Below are 25,295 nucleotides of genomic sequence, written 5' to 3'. Positions count from 1 at the left end.
CTAATATGAATGACATATATTTTCTGTAGAGCATTGCATACATTGTTATAGGAATTGGCTCTTGTGATTAACCCTTTGAGTTCTATTCAGTAATAGTGACAATGTTGCTCAGAATATTATTGGGCAACATCGTCATGAGTTTTTATCAATTATGATAATTTATGGCTGCTATTTAGCAATATTTTGTGCAGGGACAGCGGTTGTGCTAACACGCTGTCCCTGTAATGTTATAGAAGACATTCTTTTCGGGATTCCGAAAATAATACCTTCTGTTTGTTCTTCTGTGCATGCTCAAACATGCACTTGGGAATAGTCTCTGTCCCTGCTTGCAGTGACCGCCAACGGGGTAAGTATATCTCCAGCCTGTCCAAATTGATTGACATGTGTATACAGGCTATATATTAGTCGGTATACATGTATATTTATGTGTTTTATATTTAATATTTATATATAAATGCTAAATATAATAGTAAATAAATATACAGGTACACAGACTAGTATAAAGACTGTATACGCATGTCAATCAATTTTGGCAGGTTTAACATGCTGTAGTTGGACTTACCTGTCGTCTGTCACTAGAAATCAGGCATAATGACTGGACGGATTTACAAGATGCTGCAGGGACTTAAGGGAACATTTCCCTATGTCCCTGCAGTTTTATGGACATGTAAGTTTTTTTTTCCTATAGCACCATTCTGAGATGGCGTTATATAAAGGACAATTTTTTCAAGTGAATTAACACTTTTTGCTTTGCTGAGTAGCAAAAAACGTTAAAGCACTGTAGAGATCAATGGCTGATCCCTACAGTACGGTACTCTGTTAGCAGGGAATTAATGAGGAAGATAATTATGTTCTCTTCTCCATTATCCTATTGCTGACTAGGGGATTTACATAAAGAACACGGAAATCATAGTTTCCATAATTTTTATGTAAAAAACATTGCATCCCGATAGTGCGAAATCACCTTGCTTTATTTCTGCAACACAGAATGTGTGTGTGTGTAAGGCTATAGTTTTGGTAAAATTAGTCTATAAGCTCCAATGGGGCAGGGACTAACATGAATGACCGATATTCTCACTCTATAAAGCATTCCAAAAATACCTCTTGGAATGGGCTTTTGTAATAATGCCACTTGTTTCCTTTGTTATAATGTGAAATTACCCTGCCAACCGCGACATGTGAAAGTAGATATGTCAGTTCTGGGTTAGCTTGTGTTCCCCGACTACAGTCTAGAGTAGGAGTTGCGATACAAGCTGTAGGCAGGATATTGGATGGTCTAATGAAATTCTTGAACATGGAAGTTGAGTGTGAATTGCAAGGGTATTGTTGAAGGTAGGCACTGGAGGAAGTGAATGAACAGGAGACAAGAGTCTTAAGGACTAGGTCTAAGAGAAGAAGAACTGGACTAGCACCAGCAGCATATATATCTCTGGAACCAGAATGAGACCAGTAATGCATATCTCTGTAACTGGGCTGGGAGTGGTAACTGATATCTCTGTAACTGGGCCAGGACCAGTAGTGCATAACTATGGAACTGGACTTTGGCTGGTGATGTGTAACTATGGAACCAGGCTAGGACTGGTAATACGAATCTATGGAACTGGGCTGGGACCAGTAATGGTCCTCTCTGTAACTGGGCTGGGACTCGTATTGTGTATCTCAGGAACTGGGCTGAGGCTGGCCAAATGTTATACTAGAACTGATTTGAGAGCAATGTCCCAAAGGAATCATGGTACTGGTAACTTGGCTGAAGCTGGACTTGCTAACTGAATTGGAACTGTAGAATGGGATGGAGCCGATGAATGTTGACCAGTGATGTTGGAAACCAGACAGGAGCCAGTGTACTTCATTACTGGATTGGAACCAATGACGCTGATGTCCAGGCTGGAACTGATGGAATAGGTAACCGGACTGGAACCAATGAAGTTGGAAACTGTCTGGAGCTGGTGGACTTATTAACTGGACTGGAACCAGTGACATATGGGACTGTGCTAGTCTGTGAAAATATTTATGCAACACTGAATTTGTGTTTGTTAGAATATTTTTGTATTAGTGACTTTAGAATGTAAGCTCTTATTGGGCAGGGACTCTTATGGATGATTTGTGTTCTCTGTACATGATTTATTAGTTATACAATATAAATAAACAATAATAGTAATAATAATAATAATAATAGATATGCATGTATATCAGGAACATATTATCATGCCTCTAAAATTTTTCAGGAGGGCCTTCACCATGATTGAAAATGTGAGGACAACAGCCAAGCAAACTACATCTCTGGACTTTTGTAAGGTCATCTTTACTACAAAGCATATTATGAAGATAGAACCGCAGGAGTAGTAGACCCAAGACAGGTAATTAATATTATTAATTACTGATAACTCTCAGGCTAGACACAAGTTCTAGACCCATAGAGGCATGATAATATCTTCCTGGTATACATGTATATTTATAAAATATGTATGTTTGCATTGGACTATGTGTAAATGCTTATGTCTTAAGAATTTCAGACTGTAATCTCTAATGGGACAGGGACTAATATGAATGACATATATTTTCTGTAGAGCATTGCATACATTGTTATAGGAATTGGCTCTTGTTATTAACCCTTTGAGTTCTATTCAGCAATAGTGACAATGTTGCTCAGAATATTATTGGGCAACATCGTCATGAGTTTTTATCAATTATGATAATTTATGGCTGCTATTTAGCAATATTTTGTGCAGGGACAGCGGTTGTGCTAACATGCTGTCCCTGTAATGTTATAGAAGACATTCTTTTCGGGATTCCAAAAATAATACCTTCTGTTTGTTCTTCTGTGCATGCTCAAACATGCACTCGGGAATAGTCTCTGTCCCTGCTTGCAGTGACCGCCAATGGGGTAAGTATATCTCCAGCCTGTCCAAATTGATTGACATGTGTATACAGGCTATATATTAGTCAGTATACATGTATATTTATGTGTTTTATATTTAATATTTATATATAAATGCTAAATATAATAGTAAATAAATATACAGGTATACAGACTAGTATAAAGACTGTATACGCATGTCAATCAATTTTGGCAGGTTTAACATGCTGTAGTTGGACTTACCTGTCGGCCGTCACTAGAAATCAGGCATAATGACTGGACGGATTTACAAGATGCTGCAGGGACTTAAGGGAACATTTCCCTATGTCCCTGCAGTTTTATGGACATGTAAGTATTTTTTTCCTATAGCGCCATTCTGAGATGGCGTTATATAAAGGACAATTTTTTCAAGTGAATTAACACTTTTTGCTTTGCTGAGTAGCAAAAAGCGTTAAAGCACTGTAGAGATCAATGGCTGATCCCTACAGTTTGGTACTCTGTGAGCAGGGAATTAATGAGGAGGATAATTATGTTCTCTTCTCCATTATCCTATTGCTGACTAGGGGATTTACATAAAGAAAACGGAAATCATAGTTTCCATAATATTTATGTAAAAAACATTGCATCCCGATAGTGCGAAATCACCTTGCTTTATTTCTGCAAAACAGAATGTGTGTGTGTGTAAGGCTATAGTATTGGTAAAATTAGTCTATAAGCTCCAATGGGGCAGGGACTAACATGAATGACCAATATTCTCACTCTATAAAGCATACCATAAATACCTGTTGGAATGGGCTTTTGTAATAATGCCACTTGTTTCCTTTGTTATAATGTGAAATTACCCTGCCAACCGCGACATGTGAAAGTAGATATGTCAGTTCTGGGTTAGCTTGTGTTCCCCGACTACAGTCTAGAGTAGGAGTTGCGATACAAGCTGTAGGCAGGATATTGGATGGTCTAATGAAATTCTTGAACATGGAAGTTGAGTGTGAATTGCAAGGGTATTGTTGAAGGTAGGCACTGGAGGAAGTGAATGAACAGGAGACAAGAGTCTTAAGGACTAGGTCTAAGAGATGAAGAACTGGACTAGCACCAGCAGCATATATCTCTGGAACCAGAATGAGACCAGTAATGCATATCTCTGTAACTGGGCTGGGAGTGGTAACTGATATCTCTGTAACTGGGCCAGGACCAGTAGTGCATAACTATGGAACTGGACTTTGGCTGGTGATGTGTAACTATGGAACCGGGCTAGGACTGGTAATACGAATCTATGGAACTGGGCTGGGACCAGTAATGGTCCTCTCTGTAACTGGGCTGGGACTGGTATTGTGTATCTCAGGAACTGGGCTGAGGCTGGCCAAATGTTATACTAGAGCTGATTTGAGAGCAATGTCCCAAAGGAATCATGGTACTGGTAACTTGGCTGAAGCTGGACTTGCTAACTGAATTGGAACTGTAGAATGGGCTGGAGCCGATGGATGTTGACCAGTGATGTTGGAAACCAGACAGGAGCCAGTGTACTTCTTTACTGGATTGGAACCAATGACACTGATGTCCAGGCTGGAACTGATGGAATAGGTAACCTGACTGGAACCAATGAAGTTGGAAACTGTCTTGAGCTGGTGGACTTATTAACTGGACTGGAACCAGTGACATATGGGACTGTGCTAGTCTGTGAAAATATTTATGCAACACTGAATTTGTGTTTGTTAGAATATTTTTGTATTAGTGACTATAGAATGTAAGCTCTTATGGGGCAGGGACTCTTATGGATGATTTGTGTTCTCTGTACATGATTTATTAGTTATACAATATAAATAAACAATAATAGTAATAATAATAATAATAATAATAGATATGCATGTATATCAGGAACATATTATCATGCCTCTAAAATTTTTTAGGAGGGCCTTCACCATGATTGAAAATGTGAGGACAACAGCCAAGCAAACTACATCTCTGGACTTTTGTAAGGTCATCTTTACTACAAAGCATATAATGAAGATAGAACCGCAGGAGTAGTAGACCCAAGACAGGTAATTAATATTATTAATTACTGATAACTCTCAGGCTAGACACAAGTTCTAGACCCATAGAGGCATGATAATATCTTCCTGGTATACATGTATATTTATAAAATATGTATGTTTGCATTGGACTATATGTAAATGCTTATGTGTTAAGAATTTCAGACTGTAATCTCTAATGGGACAGGGACTAATATGAATGACATATATTTTCTGTAGAGCATTGCATACATTGTTATAGGAATTGGCTCTTGTGATTAACCCTTTGAGTTCTATTCAGCAATAGTGACAATGTTGCTCAGAATATTATTGGGCAACATCGTCATGAGTTTTTATCAATTATGATAATTTATGGCTGCTATTTAGCAATATTTTGTGCAGGGACAGTGGTTGTGCTAACACGCTGTCCCTGTAATGTTATAGAAGACATTCTTTTCGGGATTCCGAAAATAATACCTTCTGTTTGTTCTTCTGTGCATGCTCAAACATGCACTCGGGAATAGTCTCTGTCCCTGCTTGCAGTGACCGCCAACGGGGTAAGTATATCTCCAGCCTGTCCAAATTGATTGACATGTGTATACAGGCTATATATTAGTCGGTATACATGTATATTTATGTGTTTTATATTTAATATTTAAATTTAAATGCTAAATATAATAGTAAATAAATATACAGGTACACAGACTAGTATAAAGACTGTATACGCATGTCAATCAATTTTGGCAGGTTTAACATGCTGTAGTTGGACTTACCTGTCGGCCGTCACTAGAAATCAGGCATAATGACTGGACGGATTTACAAGATGCTGCAGGGACTTAAGGGAACATTTCCCTATGTCCCTGCAGTTTTATGGACATGTAAGTATTTTTTTCCTATAGCGCCATTCTGAGATGGCGTTATATAAAGGACAATTTTTTCAAGTGAATTAACACTTTTTGCTTTGCTGAGTAGCAAAAAACGTTAAAGCACTGTAGAGATCAATGGCTGATCCCTACAGTGCGGTACTCTGTGAGCAGGGAATTAATGAGGAAGATAATTATGTTCTCTTCTCCATTATCCTATTGCTTACTAGGGGATTTACATTAAGAACACGGAAATCATAGTTTCCATAATTTTTATGTAAAAAACATTGCATCCCGATAGTGCGAAATCACCTTGCTTTATTTCTGCAACACAGAATGTGTGTGTGTGTAAGGCTATAGTTTTGGTAAAATTAGTCTATAAGCTCCAATGGGGCAGGGACTAACATGAATGACCGATATTCTCACTCTATAAAGCATACCATAAATACCTGTTGGAATGGGCTTTTGTAATAATGCCACTTGTTTCCTTTGTTATAATGTGAAATTACCCTGCCAACCACGACATGTGAAAGTAGATATGTCAGTTCTGGGTTAGCTTGTGTTCCCCGACTACAGTCTAGAGTAGGAGTTGCGATACAAGCTGTAGGCAGGATATTGGATGGTCTAATGAAATTCTTGAACATGGAAGTTGAGTGTGAATTGCAAGGGTATTGTTGAAGGTAGGCACTGGAGGAAGTGAATGAACAGGAGACAAGAGTCTTAAGGACTAGGTCTAAGAGAAGAAGAACTGGACTAGCACCAGCAGCATATATATCTCTGGAACCAGAATGAGACCAGTAATGCATATCTCTGTAACTGGGCTGGGAGTGGTAACTGATATCTCTGTAACTGGGCCAGGACCAGTAGTGCATAACTATGGAACTGGACTTTGGCTGGTGATGTGTAACTATGGAACCAGGCTAGGACTGGTAATACGAATCTATGGAACTGGGCTGGGACCAGTAATGGTCCTCTCTGTAACTGGGCTGGGACTCGTATTGTGTATCTCAGGAACTGGGCTGAGGCTGGCCAAATGTTATACTAGAACTGATTTGAGAGCAATGTCCCAAAGGAATCATGGTACTGGTAACTTGGCTGAAGCTGGACTTGCTAACTGAATTGGAACTGTAGAATGGGATGGAGCCGATGAATGTTGACCAGTGATGTTGGAAACCAGACAGGAGCCAGTGTACTTCATTACTGGATTGGAACCAATGACGCTGATGTCCAGGCTGGAACTGATGGAATAGGTAACCGGACTGGAACCAATGAAGTTGGAAACTGTCTGGAGCTGGTGGACTTATTAACTGGACTGGAACCAGTGACATATGGGACTGTGCTAGTCTGTGAAAATATTTATGCAACACTGAATTTGTGTTTGTTAGAATATTTTTGTATTAGTGACTTTAGAATGTAAGCTCTTATTGGGCAGGGACTCTTATGGATGATTTGTGTTCTCTGTACATGATTTATTAGTTATACAATATAAATAAACAATAATAGTAATAATAATAATAATAATAGATATGCATGTATATCAGGAACATATTATCATGCCTCTAAAATTTTTCAGGAGGGCCTTCACCATGATTGAAAATGTGAGGACAACAGCCAAGCAAACTACATCTCTGGACTTTTGTAAGGTCATCTTTACTACAAAGCATATTATGAAGATAGAACCGCAGGAGTAGTAGACCCAAGACAGGTAATTAATATTATTAATTACTGATAACTCTCAGGCTAGACACAAGTTCTAGACCCATAGAGGCATGATAATATCTTCCTGGTATACATGTATATTTATAAAATATGTATGTTTGCATTGGACTATGTGTAAATGCTTATGTCTTAAGAATTTCAGACTGTAATCTCTAATGGGACAGGGACTAATATGAATGACATATATTTTCTGTAGAGCATTGCATACATTGTTATAGGAATTGGCTCTTGTTATTAACCCTTTGAGTTCTATTCAGCAATAGTGACAATGTTGCTCAGAATATTATTGGGCAACATCGTCATGAGTTTTTATCAATTATGATAATTTATGACTGCTATTTAGCAATATTTTGTGCAGGGACAGCGGTTGTGCTAACATGCTGTCCCTGTAATGTTATAGAAGACATTCTTTTCGGGATTCCAAAAATAATACCTTCTGTTTGTTCTTCTGTGCATGCTCAAACATGCACTCGGGAATAGTCTCTGTCCCTGCTTGCAGTGACCGCCAATGGGGTAAGTATATCTCCAGCCTGTCCAAATTGATTGACATGTGTATACAGGCTATATATTAGTCAGTATACATGTATATTTATGTGTTTTATATTTAATATTTATATATAAATGCTAAATATAATAGTAAATAAATATACAGGTATACAGACTAGTATAAAGACTGTATACGCATGTCAATCAATTTTGGCAGGTTTAACATGCTGTAGTTGGACTTACCTGTCGGCCGTCACTAGAAATCAGGCATAATGACTGGACGGATTTACAAGATGCTGCAGGGACTTAAGGGAACATTTCCCTATGTCCCTGCAGTTTTATGGACATGTAAGTATTTTTTTCCTATAGCGCCATTCTGAGATGGCGTTATATAAAGGACAATTTTTTCAAGTGAATTAACACTTTTTGCTTTGCTGAGTAGCAAAAAGCGTTAAAGCACTGTAGAGATCAATGGCTGATCCCTACAGTTTGGTACTCTGTGAGCAGGGAATTAATGAGGAGGATAATTATGTTCTCTTCTCCATTATCCTATTGCTGACTAGGGGATTTACATAAAGAAAACGGAAATCATAGTTTCCATAATATTTATGTAAAAAACATTGCATCCCGATAGTGCGAAATCACCTTGCTTTATTTCTGCAAAACAGAATGTGTGTGTGTGTAAGGCTATAGTATTGGTAAAATTAGTCTATAAGCTCCAATGGGGCAGGGACTAACATGAATGACCAATATTCTCACTCTATAAAGCATACCATAAATACCTGTTGGAATGGGCTTTTGTAATAATGCCACTTGTTTCCTTTGTTATAATGTGAAATTACCCTGCCAACCGCGACATGTGAAAGTAGATATGTCAGTTCTGGGTTAGCTTGTGTTCCCCGACTACAGTCTAGAGTAGGAGTTGCGATACAAGCTGTAGGCAGGATATTGGATGGTCTAATGAAATTCTTGAACATGGAAGTTGAGTGTGAATTGCAAGGGTATTGTTGAAGGTAGGCACTGGAGGAAGTGAATGAACAGGAGACAAGAGTCTTAAGGACTAGGTCTAAGAGATGAAGAACTGGACTAGCACCAGCAGCATATATCTCTGGAACCAGAATGAGACCAGTAATGCATATCTCTGTAACTGGGCTGGGAGTGGTAACTGATATCTCTGTAACTGGGCCAGGACCAGTAGTGCATAACTATGGAACTGGACTTTGGCTGGTGATGTGTAACTATGGAACCGGGCTAGGACTGGTAATACGAATCTATGGAACTGGGCTGGGACCAGTAATGGTCCTCTCTGTAACTGGGCTGGGACTGGTATTGTGTATCTCAGGAACTGGGCTGAGGCTGGCCAAATGTTATACTAGAGCTGATTTGAGAGCAATGTCCCAAAGGAATCATGGTACTGGTAACTTGGCTGAAGCTGGACTTGCTAACTGAATTGGAACTGTAGAATGGGCTGGAGCCGATGGATGTTGACCAGTGATGTTGGAAACCAGACAGGAGCCAGTGTACTTCTTTACTGGATTGGAACCAATGACACTGATGTCCAGGCTGGAACTGATGGAATAGGTAACCTGACTGGAACCAATGAAGTTGGAAACTGTCTTGAGCTGGTGGACTTATTAACTGGACTGGAACCAGTGACATATGGGACTGTGCTAGTCTGTGAAAATATTTATGCAACACTGAATTTGTGTTTGTTAGAATATTTTTGTATTAGTGACTATAGAATGTAAGCTCTTATGGGGCAGGGACTCTTATGGATGATTTGTGTTCTCTGTACATGATTTATTAGTTATACAATATAAATAAACAATAATAGTAATAATAATAATAATAATAATAATAATAGATATGCATGTATATCAGGAACATATTATCATGCCTCTAAAATTTTTTAGGAGGGCCTTCACCATGATTGAAAATGTGAGGACAACAGCCAAGCAAACTACATCTCTGGACTTTTGTAAGGTCATCTTTACTACAAAGCATATAATGAAGATAGAACCGCAGGAGTAGTAGACCCAAGACAGGTAATTAATATTATTAATTACTGATAACTCTCAGGCTAGACACAAGTTCTAGACCCATAGAGGCATGATAATATCTTCCTGGTATACATGTATATTTATAAAATATGTATGTTTGCATTGGACTATATGTAAATGCTTATGTGTTAAGAATTTCAGACTGTAATCTCTAATGGGACAGGGACTAATATGAATGACATATATTTTCTGTAGAGCATTGCATACATTGTTATAGGAATTGGCTCTTGTGATTAACCCTTTGAGTTCTATTCAGCAATAGTGACAATGTTGCTCAGAATATTATTGGGCAACATCGTCATGAGTTTTTATCAATTATGATAATTTATGGCTGCTATTTAGCAATATTTTGTGCAGGGACAGTGGTTGTGCTAACACGCTGTCCCTGTAATGTTATAGAAGACATTCTTTTCGGGATTCCGAAAATAATACCTTCTGTTTGTTCTTCTGTGCATGCTCAAACATGCACTCGGGAATAGTCTCTGTCCCTGCTTGCAGTGACCGCCAACGGGGTAAGTATATCTCCAGCCTGTCCAAATTGATTGACATGTGTATACAGGCTATATATTAGTCGGTATACATGTATATTTATGTGTTTTATATTTAATATTTAAATTTAAATGCTAAATATAATAGTAAATAAATATACAGGTACACAGACTAGTATAAAGACTGTATACGCATGTCAATCAATTTTGGCAGGTTTAACATGCTGTAGTTGGACTTACCTGTCGGCCGTCACTAGAAATCAGGCATAATGACTGGACGGATTTACAAGATGCTGCAGGGACTTAAGGGAACATTTCCCTATGTCCCTGCAGTTTTATGGACATGTAAGTATTTTTTTCCTATAGCGCCATTCTGAGATGGCGTTATATAAAGGACAATTTTTTCAAGTGAATTAACACTTTTTGCTTTGCTGAGTAGCAAAAAACGTTAAAGCACTGTAGAGATCAATGGCTGATCCCTACAGTGCGGTACTCTGTGAGCAGGGAATTAATGAGGAAGATAATTATGTTCTCTTCTCCATTATCCTATTGCTTACTAGGGGATTTACATTAAGAACACGGAAATCATAGTTTCCATAATTTTTATGTAAAAAACATTGCATCCCGATAGTGCGAAATCACCTTGCTTTATTTCTGCAACACAGAATGTGTGTGTGTGTAAGGCTATAGTTTTGGTAAAATTAGTCTATAAGCTCCAATGGGGCAGGGACTAACATGAATGACCGATATTCTCACTCTATAAAGCATACCATAAATACCTGTTGGAATGGGCTTTTGTAATAATGCCACTTGTTTCCTTTGTTATAATGTGAAATTACCCTGCCAACCACGACATGTGAAAGTAGATATGTCAGTTCTGGGTTAGCTTGTGTTCCCCGACTACAGTCTAGAGTAGGAGTTGCGATACAAGCTGTAGGCAGGATATTGGATGGTCTAATGAAATTCTTAAACATGGAAGTTGAGTGTGAATTGCAAGGGTATTGTTGAAGGTAGGCACTGGAGGAAGTGAATGAACAGGAGACAAGAGTCTTAAGGACTAGGTCTAAGAGATGAAGAACTGGACTAGCACCAGCAGCATATATCTCTGGAACCAGAATGAGACCAGTAATGCATATCTCTGTAACTGGGCTGGGAGTGGTAACTGATATCTCTGTAACTGGGCCAGGACCAGTAGTGCATAACTATGGAACTGGACTTTGGCTGGTGATGTGTAACTATGGAACCGGGCTAGGACTGGTAATACGAATCTATGGAACTGGGCTGGAACCAGTAATGGTCCTCTCTGTAACTGGGCTGGGACTGGTATTGTGTATCTCAGGAACTGGGCTGAGGCTGGCCAAATGTTATACTAGAGCTGATTTGAGAGCAATGTCCCAAAGGAATCATGGTACTGGTAACTTGGCTGAAGCTGGACTTGCTAACTGAATTGGAACTGTAGAATGGGCTGGAGCCGATGGATGTTGACCAGTGATGTTGGAAACCAGACAGGAGCCAGTGTACTTCTTTACTGGATTGGAACCAATGACACTGATGTCCAGGCTGGAACTGATGGAATAGGTAACCTGACTGGAACCAATGAAGTTGGAAACTGTCTTGAGCTGGTGGACTTATTAACTGGACTGGAACCAGTGACATATGGGACTGTGCTAGTCTGTGAAAATATTTATGCAACACTGAATTTGTGTTTGTTAGAATATTTTTGTATTAGTGACTATAGAATGTAAGCTCTTATGGGGCAGGGACTCTTATGGATGATTTGTGTTCTCTGTACATGATTTATTAGTTATACAATATAAATAAACAATAATAGTAATAATAATAATAATAATAATAATAATAATAATAATAATAGATATGCATGTATATCAGGAACATATTATCATGCCTCTAAAATTTTTCAGGAGGGCCTTCACCATGATTGAAAATGTGAGGACAACAGCCAAGCAAACTACATCTCTGGACTTTTTTAAGGTCATCTTTACTACAAAGCATATTATGAAGATAGAACCGCAGGAGTAGTAGACCCAAGACAGGTAATTAATATTATTAATTACTGATAACTCTCAGGCTAGACACAAGTTCTAGACCCATAGAGGCATGATAATATCTTCCTGGTATACATGTATATTTATAAAATATGTATGTTTGCATTGGACTATGTGTAAATGCTTATGTGTTAAGAATTTCAGACTGTAATCTCTAATGGGACAGGGACTAATATGAATGACATATATTTTCTGTAGAGCATTGCATACATTGTTATAGGAATTGGCTCTTGTGATTAACCCTTTGAGTTCTATTCAGTAATAGTGACAATGTTGCTCAGAATATTATTGGGCAACATCGTCATGAGTTTTTATCAATTATGATAATTTATGGCTGCTATTTAGCAATATTTTGTGCAGGGACAGCGGTTGTGCTAACACGCTGTCCCTGTAATGTTATAGAAGACATTCTTTTCGGGATTCCGAAAATAATACCTTCTGTTTGTTCTTCTGTGCATGCTCAAACATGCACTTGGGAATAGTCTCTGTCCCTGCTTGCAGTGACCGCCAACGGGGTAAGTATATCTCCAGCCTGTCCAAATTGATTGACATGTGTATACAGGCTATATATTAGTCGGTATACATGTATATTTATGTGTTTTATATTTAATATTTATATATAAATGCTAAATATAATAGTAAATAAATATACAGGTACACAGACTAGTATAAAGACTGTATACGCATGTCAATCAATTTTGGCAGGTTTAACATGCTGTAGTTGGACTTACCTGTCGTCTGTCACTAGAAATCAGGCATAATGACTGGACGGATTTACAAGATGCTGCAGGGACTTAAGGGAACATTTCCCTATGTCCCTGCAGTTTTATGGACATGTAAGTTTTTTTTTCCTATAGCACCATTCTGAGATGGCGTTATATAAAGGACAATTTTTTCAAGTGAATTAACAGTTTTTGCTTTGCTGAGTAGCAAAAAACGTTAAAGCACTGTAGAGATCAATGGCTGATCCCTACAGTACGGTACTCTGTTAGCAGGGAATTAATGAGGAAGATAATTATGTTCTCTTCTCCATTATCCTATTGCTGACTAGGGGATTTACATAAAGAACACGGAAATCATAGTTTCCATAATTTTTATGTAAAAAACATTGCATCCCGATAGTGCGAAATCACCTTGCTTTATTTCTGCAACACAGAATGTGTGTGTGTGTAAGGCTATAGTTTTGGTAAAATTAGTCTATAAGCTCCAATGGGGCAGGGACTAACATGAATGACCGATATTCTCACTCTATAAAGCATACCATAAATACCTGTTGGAATGGGCTTTTGTAATAATGCCACTTGTTTCCTTTGTTATAATGTGAAATTACCCTGCCAACCGCGACATGTGAAAGTAGATATGTCAGTTCTGGGTTAGCTTGTGTTCCCCGACTACAGTCTAGAGTAGGAGTTGCGATACAAGCTGTAGGCAGGATATTGGATGGTCTAATGAAATTCTTGAACATGGAAGTTGAGTGTGAATTGCAAGGGTATTGTTGAAGGTAGGCACTGGAGGAAGTGAATGAACAGGAGACAAGAGTCTTAAGGACTAGGTCTAAGAGATGAAGAACTGGACTAGCACCAGCAGCATATATCTCTGGAACCAGAATGAGACCAGTAATGCATATCTCTGTAACTGGGCTGGGAGTGGTAACTGATATCTCTGTAACTGGGCCAGGACCAGTAGTGCATAACTATGGAACTGGACTTTGGCTGGTGATGTGTAACTATGGAACCGGGCTAGGCCTGGTAATACGAATCTATGGAACTGGGCTGGGACCAGTAATGGTCCTCTCTGTAACTGGGCTGGGACTGGTATTGTGTATCTCAGGAACTGGGCTGAGGCTGGCCAAATGTTATACTAGAGCTGATTTGAGAGCAATGTCCCAAAGGAATCATGGTACTGGTAACTTGGCTGAAGCTGGACTTGCTAACTGAATTGGAACTGTAGAATGGGCTGGAGCCGATGGATGTTGACCAGTGATGTTGGAAACCAGACAGGAGCCAGTGTACTTCTTTACTGGATTGGAACCAATGACACTGATGTCCAGGCTGGAACTGATGGAATAGGTAACCTGACTGGAACCAATGAAGTTGGAAACTGTCTTGAGCTGGTGGACTTATTAACTGGACTGGAACCAGTGACATATGGGACTGTGCTAGTCTGTGAAAATATTTATGCAACACTGAATTTGTGTTTGTTAGAATATTTTTGTATTAGTGACTATAGAATGTAAGCTCTTATGGGGCAGGGACTCTTATGGATGATTTGTGTTCTCTGTACATGATTTATTAGTTATACAATATAAATAAACAATAATAGTAATAATAATAATAATAATAATAATAATAATAATAATAGATATGCATGTATATCAGGAACATATTATCATGCCTCTAAAATTTTTCAGGAGGGCCTTCACCATGATTGAAAATGTGAGGACAACAGCCAAGCAAACTACATCTCTGGACTTTTGTAAGGTCATCTTTACTACAAAGCATATAATGAAGATAGAACCGCAGGAGTAGTAGACCCAAGACAGGTAATTAATATTATTAATTACTGATAACTCTCAGGCTAGACACAAGTTCTAGACCCATAGAGGCATGATAATATCTTCCTGGTATACATTTATATTTATAAAATATGTATGTTTGCATTGGACTATGTGTAAATGCTTATGTGTTATGAATTTCAGACTGTAATCTCTAATGGGACAGGGACTAATATGAATGACATATATTTTCTGTAGAGCATTGCATACATTGTTATAGGAATGGGCTCTTGTGATTAACCCTTCGAGTTCTATTCAGCAATAGTGACAATGTTGCTCAGAATATTATTGGGCAACATCGTCATGAGTTTTTATCAATTATGATAATTTATGGCTGCTATTTAGCAATATTTTGTGCAGGGACAGCGGTTGTGCTAACATGCTGTCCCTGTAATGTTATAGAAGACATTCTTTTCGGGATTCCAAAAATAATACCTTCTGTTTGTTCTTCTGTGCATGCTCAAACATGCACTCGGGAATAGTCTCTGTCCCTGCTTGCAGTGACCGCCAATGGGGTAAGTATATCTCCAGCCTGTCCAAATTGATTGACATGTGTATACAGGCTATATATTAGTCGGTATACATGTATATTTATGTGTTTTATATTTAATATTTATATATAAATGCTAAATATAATAGTAAATAAATATACAGGTATACAGACTAGTATAAAGACTGTATACGCATGTCAATCAATTTTGGCAGGTTTAACATGCTCTAGTTGGACTTACCTGTCGGCCATCACTAGAAATCAGGCATAATGACTGGACGGATTTACAAGATGCTGCAGGGACTTAAGGGAACATTTCCCTATGTCCCTGCAGTTATATGGACATGTAAGTATTTTTTTCCTATAGCGCCATTCTGAGATGGCGTTATATAAAGGACAATTTTTTCAAGTGAATTAACACTTTTTGCTTTGCTGAGTAGCAAAAAGCGTTAAAGCACTGTAGAGATCAATGGCTGATCCCTACAGTTCGGTACTCTGTGAGCAGGGAATTAATGTGGAAGATAATTATGTTCTCTTCTCCATTATTCTATTGCTGACTAGGGGATTTACATAAAGAGCATGGAAATTATAGTTTTCATAATATTTATGTAAAAAACATTGCATCCCGATAGTGCGAAATCACCTTGCTTTATTTCTGCAACACAGAATGTGTGTGTGTGTAAGGCTATAGTTTTGGTAAAATTAGTCTATAAGCTCCAATGGGGCAGGGACTAACATGAATGACCGATATTCTCACTCTATAAAGCATTCCAAAAATACCTCTTGGAATGGGCTTTTGTAATAATGCCACTTGTTTCCTTTGTTATAATGTGAAATTACCCTGCCAACCGCGACATGTGAAAGTAGATATGTCAGTTCTGGGTTAGCTTGTGTTCCCCGACTACAGTCTAGAGTAGGAGTTGCGATACAAGCTGTAGGCAGGATATTGGATGGTCTAATGAAATTCTTGAACATGGAAGTTGAGTGTGAATTGCAAGTGTATTGTTGAAGGTAGGCACTGGAGGAAGTGAATGAACAGGAGACAAGAGTCTTAAGGACTAGGTCTAAGAGATGAAGAACTGGACTAGCACCAGCAGCATATATCTCTGGAACCAGAATGAGACCAGTAATGCATATCTCTGTAACTGGGCTGGGAGTGGTAACTGATATCTCTGTAACTGGGCCAGGACCAGTAGTGCATAACTATGGAACTGGACTTTGGCTGGTGATGTGTAACTATGGAACCAGGCTAGGACTGGTAATACGAATCTATGGAACTGGGCTGGGACCAGTAATGGTCCTCTCTGTAACTGGGCTGGGACTGGTATTGTGTATCTCAGGAACTGGGCTGAGGCTGGCCAAATGTTATACTAGAACTGATTTGAGAGCAATGTCCCAAAGGAATCATGGTACTGGTAACTTGGCTGAAGCTGGACTTGCTAACTGAATTGGAACTGTAGAATGGGATGGAGCCGATGAATGTTGACCAGTGATGTTGGAAACCAGACAGGAGCCAGTGTACTTCATTACTGGATTGGAACCAATGACGCTGATGTCCAGGCTGGAACTGATGGAATAGGTAACCGGACTGGAACCAATGAAGTTGGAAACTGTCTGGAGCTGGTGGACTTATTAACTGGACTGGAACCAGTGACATATGGGACTGTGCTAGTCTGTGAAAATATTTATGCAACACTGAATTTGTGTTTGTTAGAATATTTTTGTATTAGTGACTTTAGAATGTAAGCTCTTATTGGGCAGGGACTCTTATGGATGATTTGTGTTCTCTGTACATGATTTATTAGTTATACAATATAAATAAACAATAATAGTAATAATAATAATAATAATAGATATGCATGTATATCAGGAACATATTATCATGCCTCTAAAATTTTTCAGGAGGGCCTTCACCATGATTGAAAATGTGAGGACAACAGCCAAGCAAACTACATCTCTGGACTTTTGTAAGGTCATCTTTACTACAAAGCATATTATGAAGATAGAACCGCAGGAGTAGTAGACCCAAGACAGGTAATTAATATTATTAATTACTGATAACTCTCAGGCTAGACACAAGTTCTAGACCCATAGAGGCATGATAATATCTTCCTGGTATACATTTATATTTATAAAATATGTATGTTTGCATTGGACTATGTGTAAATGCTTATGTGTTATGAATTTCAGACTGTAATCTCTAATGGGACAGGGACTAATATGAATGACATATATTTTCTGTAGAGCATTGCATACATTGTTATAGGAATGGGCTCTTGTGATTAACCCTTCGAGTTCTATTCAGCAATAGTGACAATGTTGCTCAGAATATTATTGGGCAACATCGTCATGAGTTTTTATCAATTATGATAATTTATGGCTGCTATTTAGCAATATTTTGTGCAGGGACAGCGGTTGTGCTAACATGCTGTCCCTGTAATGTTATAGAAGACATTCTTTTCGGGATTCCAAAAATAATACCTTCTGTTTGTTCTTCTGTGCATGCTCAAACATGCACTCGGGAATAGTCTCTGTCCCTGCTTGCAGTGACCGCCAATGGGGTAAGTATATCTCCAGCCTGTCCAAATTGATTGACATGTGTATACAGGCTATATATTAGTCGGTATACATGTATATTTATGTGTTTTATATTTAATATTTATATATAAATGCTAAATATAATAGTAAATAAATATACAGGTATACAGACTAGTATAAAGACTGTATACGCATGTCAATCAATTTTGGCAGGTTTAACATGCTGTAGTTGGACTTACCTGTCGGCCGTCACTAGAAATCAGGCATAATGACTGGACGGATTTACAAGATGCTGCAGGGACTTAAGGGAACATTTCCCTATGTCCCTGCAGTTATATGGACATGTAAGTATTTTTTTCCTATAGCGCCATTCTGAGATGGCGTTATATAAAGGACAATTTTTTCAAGTGAATTAACACTTTTTGCTTTGCTGAGTAGCAAAAAGCATTAAAGCACTGTAGAGATCAATGGCTGATCCCTACAGTTCGGTACTCTGTGAGCAGGGAATTAATGTGGAAGATAATTATGTTCTCTTCTCCATTATTCTATTGCTGACTAGGGGATTTACATAAAGAGCATGGAAATTATAGTTTTCATAATTTTTATGTAAAAAACATTGCATCCCGATAGTGCGAAATCACCTTGCTTTATTTCTGCAACACAGAATGTGTGTGTGTGTAAGGCTATAGTTTTGGTAAAATTAGTCTATAAGCTCCAATGGGGCAGGGACTAACATGAATGACCGATATTCTCACTCTATAAAGCATTCCAAAAATACCTCTTGGAATGGGCTTTTGTAATAATGCCACTTGTTTCCTTTGTTATAATGTGAAATTACCCTGCCAACCGCGACATGTGAAAGTAGATATGTCAGTTCTGGGTTAGCTTGTGTTCCCCGACTACAGTCTAGAGTAGGAGTTGCGATACAAGCTGTAGGCAGGATATTGGATGGTCTAATGAAATTCTTGAACATGGAAGTTGAGTGTGAATTGCAAGGGTATTGTTGAAGGTAGGCACTGGAGGAAGTGAATGAACAGGAGACAAGAGTCTTAAGGACTAGGTCTAAGAGAAGAAGAACTGGACTAGCACCAGCAGCATATATCTCTGGAACCAGAATGAGACCAGTAATGCATATCTCTGTAACTGGGCTGGGAGTGGTAACTGATATCTCTGTAACTGGGCCAGGACCAGTAGTGCATAACTATGGAACTGGACTTTGGCTGGTGATGTGTAACTATGGAACCAGGCTAGGACTGGTAATACGAATCTATGGAACTGGGCTGGGACCAGTAATGGTCCTCTCTGTAACTGGGCTGGGACTGGTATTGTGTATCTCAGGAACTGGGCTGAGGCTGGCCAAATGTTATACTAGAACTGATTTGAGAGCAATGTCCCAAAGGAATCATGGTACTGGTAACTTGGCTGAAGCTGGACTTGCTAACTGAATTGGAACTGTAGAATGGGATGGAGCCGATGAATGTTGACCAGTGATGTTGGAAACCAGACAGGAGCCAGTGTACTTCATTACTGAATTGGAACCAATGACGCTGATGTCCAGGCTGGAACTGATGGAATAGGTAACCGGACTGGAACCAATGAAGTTGGAAACTGTCTGGAGCTGGTGGACTTATTAACTGGACTGGAACCAGTGACATATGGGACTGTGCTAGTCTGTGAAAATATTTATGCAACACTGAATTTGTGTTTGTTAGAATATTTTTGTATTAGTGACTTTAGAATGTAAGCTCTTATTGGGCAGGGACTCTTATGGATGATTTGTGTTCTCTGTACATGATTTATTAGTTATACAATATAAATAAACAATAATAGTAATAATAATAATAATAATAGATATGCATGTATATCAGGAACATATTATCATGCCTCTAAAATTTTTCAGGAGGGCCTTCACCATGATTGAAAATGTGAGGACAACAGCCAAGCAAACTACATCTCTGGACTTTTGTAAGGTCATCTTTACTACAAAGCATATTATGAAGATAGAACCGCAGGAGTAGTAGACCCAAGACAGGTAATTAATATTATTAATTACTGATAACTCTCAGGCTAGACACAAGTTCTAGACCCATAGAGGCATGATAATATCTTCCTGGTATACATGTATATTTATAAAATATGTATGTTTGCATTGGACTATGTGTAAATGCTTATGTCTTAAGAATTTCAGACTGTAATCTCTAATGGGACAGGGACTAATATGAATGACATATATTTTCTGTAGAGCATTGCATACATTGTTATAGGAATTGGCTCTTGTTATTAACCCTTTGAGTTCTATTCAGCAATAGTGACAATGTTGCTCAGAATATTATTGGGCAACATCGTCATGAGTTTTTATCAATTATGATAATTTATGGCTGCTATTTAGCAATATTTTGTGCAGGGACAGCGGTTGTGCTAACATGCTGTCCCTGTAATGTTATAGAAGACATTCTTTTCGGGATTCCAAAAATAATACCTTCTGTTTGTTCTTCTGTGCATGCTCAAACATGCACTCGGGAATAGTCTCTGTCCCTGCTTGCAGTGACCGCCAATGGGGTAAGTATATCTCCAGCCTGTCCAAATTGATTGACATGTGTATACAGGCTATATATTAGTCAGTATACATGTATATTTATGTGTTTTATATTTAATATTTATATATAAATGCTAAATATAATAGTAAATAAATATACAGGTATACAGACTAGTATAAAGACTGTATACGCATGTCAATCAATTTTGGCAGGTTTAACATGCTGTAGTTGGACTTACCTGTCGGCCGTCACTAGAAATCAGGCATAATGACTGGACGGATTTACAAGATGCTGCAGGGACTTAAGGGAACATTTCCCTATGTCCCTGCAGTTATATGGACATGTAAGTATTTTTTTCCTATAGCGCCATTCTGAGATGGCGTTATATAAAGGACAATTTTTTCAAGTGAATTAACACTTTTTGCTTTGCTGAGTAGCAAAAAGCATTAAAGCACTGTAGAGATCAATGGCTGATCCCTACAGTTCGGTACTCTGTGAGCAGGGAATTAATGTGGAAGATAATTATGTTCTCTTCTCCATTATTCTATTGCTGACTAGGGGATTTACATAAAGAGCATGGAAATTATAGTTTTCATAATTTTTATGTAAAAAACATTGCATCCCGATAGTGCGAAATCACCTTGCTTTATTTCTGCAACACAGAATGTGTGTGTGTGTAAGGCTATAGTTTTGGTAAAATTAGTCTATAAGCTCCAATGGGGCAGGGACTAACATGAATGACCGATATTCTCACTCTATAAAGCATTCCAAAAATACCTCTTGGAATGGGCTTTTGTAATAATGCCACTTGTTTCCTTTGTTATAATGTGAAATTACCCTGCCAACCGCGACATGTGAAAGTAGATATGTCAGTTCTGGGTTAGCTTGTGTTCCCCGACTACAGTCTAGAGTAGGAGTTGCGATACAAGCTGTAGGCAGGATATTGGATGGTCTAATGAAATTCTTGAACATGGAAGTTGAGTGTGAATTGCAAGGGTATTGTTGAAGGTAGGCACTGGAGGAAGTGAATGAACAGGAGACAAGAGTCTTAAGGACTAGGTCTAAGAGAAGAAGAACTGGACTAGCACCAGCAGCATATATCTCTGGAACCAGAATGAGACCAGTAATGCATATCTCTGTAACTGGGCTGGGAGTGGTAACTGATATCTCTGTAACTGGGCCAGGACCAGTAGTGCATAACTATGGAACTGGACTTTGGCTGGTGATGTGTAACTATGGAACCAGGCTAGGACTGGTAATACGAATCTATGGAACTGGGCTGGGACCAGTAATGGTCCTCTCTGTAACTGGGCTGGGACTGGTATTGTGTATCTCAGGAACTGGGCTGAGGCTGGCCAAATGTTATACTAGAACTGATTTGAGAGCAATGTCCCAAAGGAATCATGGTACTGGTAACTTGGCTGAAGCTGGACTTGCTAACTGAATTGGAACTGTAGAATGGGATGGAGCCGATGAATGTTGACCAGTGATGTTGGAAACCAGACAGGAGCCAGTGTACTTCATTACTGAATTGGAACCAATGACGCTGATGTCCAGGCTGGAACTGATGGAATAGGTAACCGGACTGGAACCAATGAAGTTGGAAACTGTCTGGAGCTGGTGGACTTATTAACTGGACTGGAACCAGTGACATATGGGACTGTGCTAGTCTGTGAAAATATTTATGCAACACTGAATTTGTGTTTGTTAGAATATTTTTGTATTAGTGACTTTAGAATGTAAGCTCTTATTGGGCAGGGACTCTTATGGATGATTTGTGTTCTCTGTACATGATTTATTAGTTATACAATATAAATAAACAATAATAGTAATAATAATAATAATAATAGATATGCATGTATATCAGGAACATATTATCATGCCTCTAAAATTTTTCAGGAGGGCCTTCACCATGATTGAAAATGTGAGGACAACAGCCAAGCAAACTACATCTCTGGACTTTTGTAAGGTCATCTTTACTACAAAGCATATTATGAAGATAGAACCGCAGGAGTAGTAGACCCAAGACAGGTAATTAATATTATTAATTACTGATAACTCTCAGGCTAGACACAAGTTCTAGACCCATAGAGGCATGATAATATCTTCCTGGTATACATGTATATTTATAAAATATGTATGTTTGCATTGGACTATGTGTAAATGCTTATGTCTTAAGAATTTCAGACTGTAATCTCTAATGGGACAGGGACTAATATGAATGACATATATTTTCTGTAGAGCATTGCATACATTGTTATAGGAATTGGCTCTTGTTATTAACCCTTTGAGTTCTATTCAGCAATAGTGACAATGTTGCTCAGAATATTATTGGGCAACATCGTCATGAGTTTTTATCAATTATGATAATTTATGGCTGCTATTTAGCAATATTTTGTGCAGGGACAGCGGTTGTGCTAACATGCTGTCCCTGTAATGTTATAGAAGACATTCTTTTCGGGATTCCAAAAATAATACCTTCTGTTTGTTCTTCTGTGCATGCTCAAACATGCACTCGGGAATAGTCTCTGTCCCTGCTTGCAGTGACCGCCAATGGGGTAAGTATATCTCCAGCCTGTCCAAATTGATTGACATGTGTATACAGGCTATATATTAGTCAGTATACATGTATATTTATGTGTTTTATATTTAATATTTATATATAAATGCTAAATATAATAGTAAATAAATATACAGGTATACAGACTAGTATAAAGACTGTATACGCATGTCAATCAATTTTGGCAGGTTTAACATGCTGTAGTTGGACTTACCTGTCGTCTGTCACTAGAAATCAGGCATAATGACTGGACGGATTTACAAGATGCTGCAGGGACTTAAGGGAACATTTCCCTATGTCCCTGCAGTTTTATGGACATGTAAGTATTTTTTTCCTATAGCGCCATTCTGAGATGGCGTTATATAAAGGACAATTTTTTCAAGTGAATTAACACTTTTTGCTTTGCTGAGTAGCAAAAAGCGTTAAAGCACTGTAGAGATCAATGGCTGATCCCTACAGTTTGGTACTCTGTGAGCAGGGAATTAATGAGGAGGATAATTATGTTCTCTTCTCCATTATCCTATTGCTGACTAGGGGATTTACATAAAGAAAACGGAAATCATAGTTTCCATAATATTTATGTAAAAAACATTGCATCCCGATAGTGCGAAATCACCTTGCTTTATTTCTGCAAAACAGAATGTGTGTGTGTGTAAGGCTATAGTATTGGTAAAATTAGTCTATAAGCTCCAATGTGGCAGGGACTAACATGAATGACCAATATTCTCACTCTATAAAGCATACCATAAATACCTGTTGGAATGGGCTTTTGTAATAATGCCACTTGTTTCCTTTGTTATAATGTGAAATTACCCTGCCAACCGCGACATGTGAAAGTAGATATGTCAGTTCTGGGTTAGCTTGTGTTCCCCGACTACAGTCTAGAGTAGGAGTTGCGATACAAGCTGTAGGCAGGATATTGGATGGTCTAATGAAATTCTTGAACATGGAAGTTGAGTGTGAATTGCAAGGGTATTGTTGAAGGTAGGCACTGGAGGAAGTGAATGAACAGGAGACAAGAGTCTTAAGGACTAGGTCTAAGAGATGAAGAACTGGACTAGCACCAGCAGCATATATCTCTGGAACCAGAATGAGACCAGTAATGCATATCTCTGTAACTGGGCTGGGAGTGGTAACTGATATCTCTGTAACTGGGCCAGGACCAGTAGTGCATAACTATGCAACTGGACTTTGGCTGGTGATGTGTAACTATGGAACCGGGCTAGGACTGGTAATACGAATCTATGGAACTGGGCTGGGACCAGTAATGGTCCTCTCTGTAACTGGGCTGGGACTGGTATTGTGTATCTCAGGAACTGGGCTGAGGCTGGCCAAATGTTATACTAGAGCTGATTTGAGAGCAATGTCCCAAAGGAATCATGGTACTGGTAACTTGGCTGAAGCTGGACTTGCTAACTGAATTGGAACTGTAGAATGGGCTGGAGCCGATGGATGTTGACCAGTGATGTTGGAAACCAGACAGGAGCCAGTGTACTTCTTTACTGGATTGGAACCAATGACACTGATGTCCAGGCTGGAACTGATGGAATAGGTAACCTGACTGGAACCAATGAAGTTGGAAACTGTCTTGAGCTGGTGGACTTATTAACTGGACTGGAACCAGTGACATATGGGACTGTGCTAGTCTGTGAAAATATTTATGCAACACTGAATTTGTGTTTGTTAGAATATTTTTGTATTAGTGACTATAGAATGTAAGCTCTTATGGGGCAGGGACTCTTATGGATGATTTGTGTTCTCTGTACATGATTTATTAGTTATACAATATAAATAAACAATAATAGTAATAATAATAATAATAATAATAATAATAGATATGCATGTATATCAGGAACATATTATCATGCCTCTAAAATTTTTTAGGAGGGCCTTCACCATGATTGAAAATGTGAGGACAACAGCCAAGCAAACTACATCTCTGGACTTTTGTAAGGTCATCTTTACTACAAAGCATATAATGAAGATAGAACCGCAGGAGTAGTAGACCCAAGACAGGTAATTAATATTATTAATTACTGATAACTCTCAGGCTAGACACAAGTTCTAG

This window comes from Taudactylus pleione, unplaced genomic scaffold, assembly GCF_031769625.1.
Source record: "Taudactylus pleione unplaced genomic scaffold, aTauple2 ptg000178l, whole genome shotgun sequence".
Lineage (NCBI taxonomy): Eukaryota > Metazoa > Chordata > Amphibia > Anura > Myobatrachidae > Taudactylus > Taudactylus pleione.
This window is presented reverse-complemented; position numbering follows the sequence as displayed.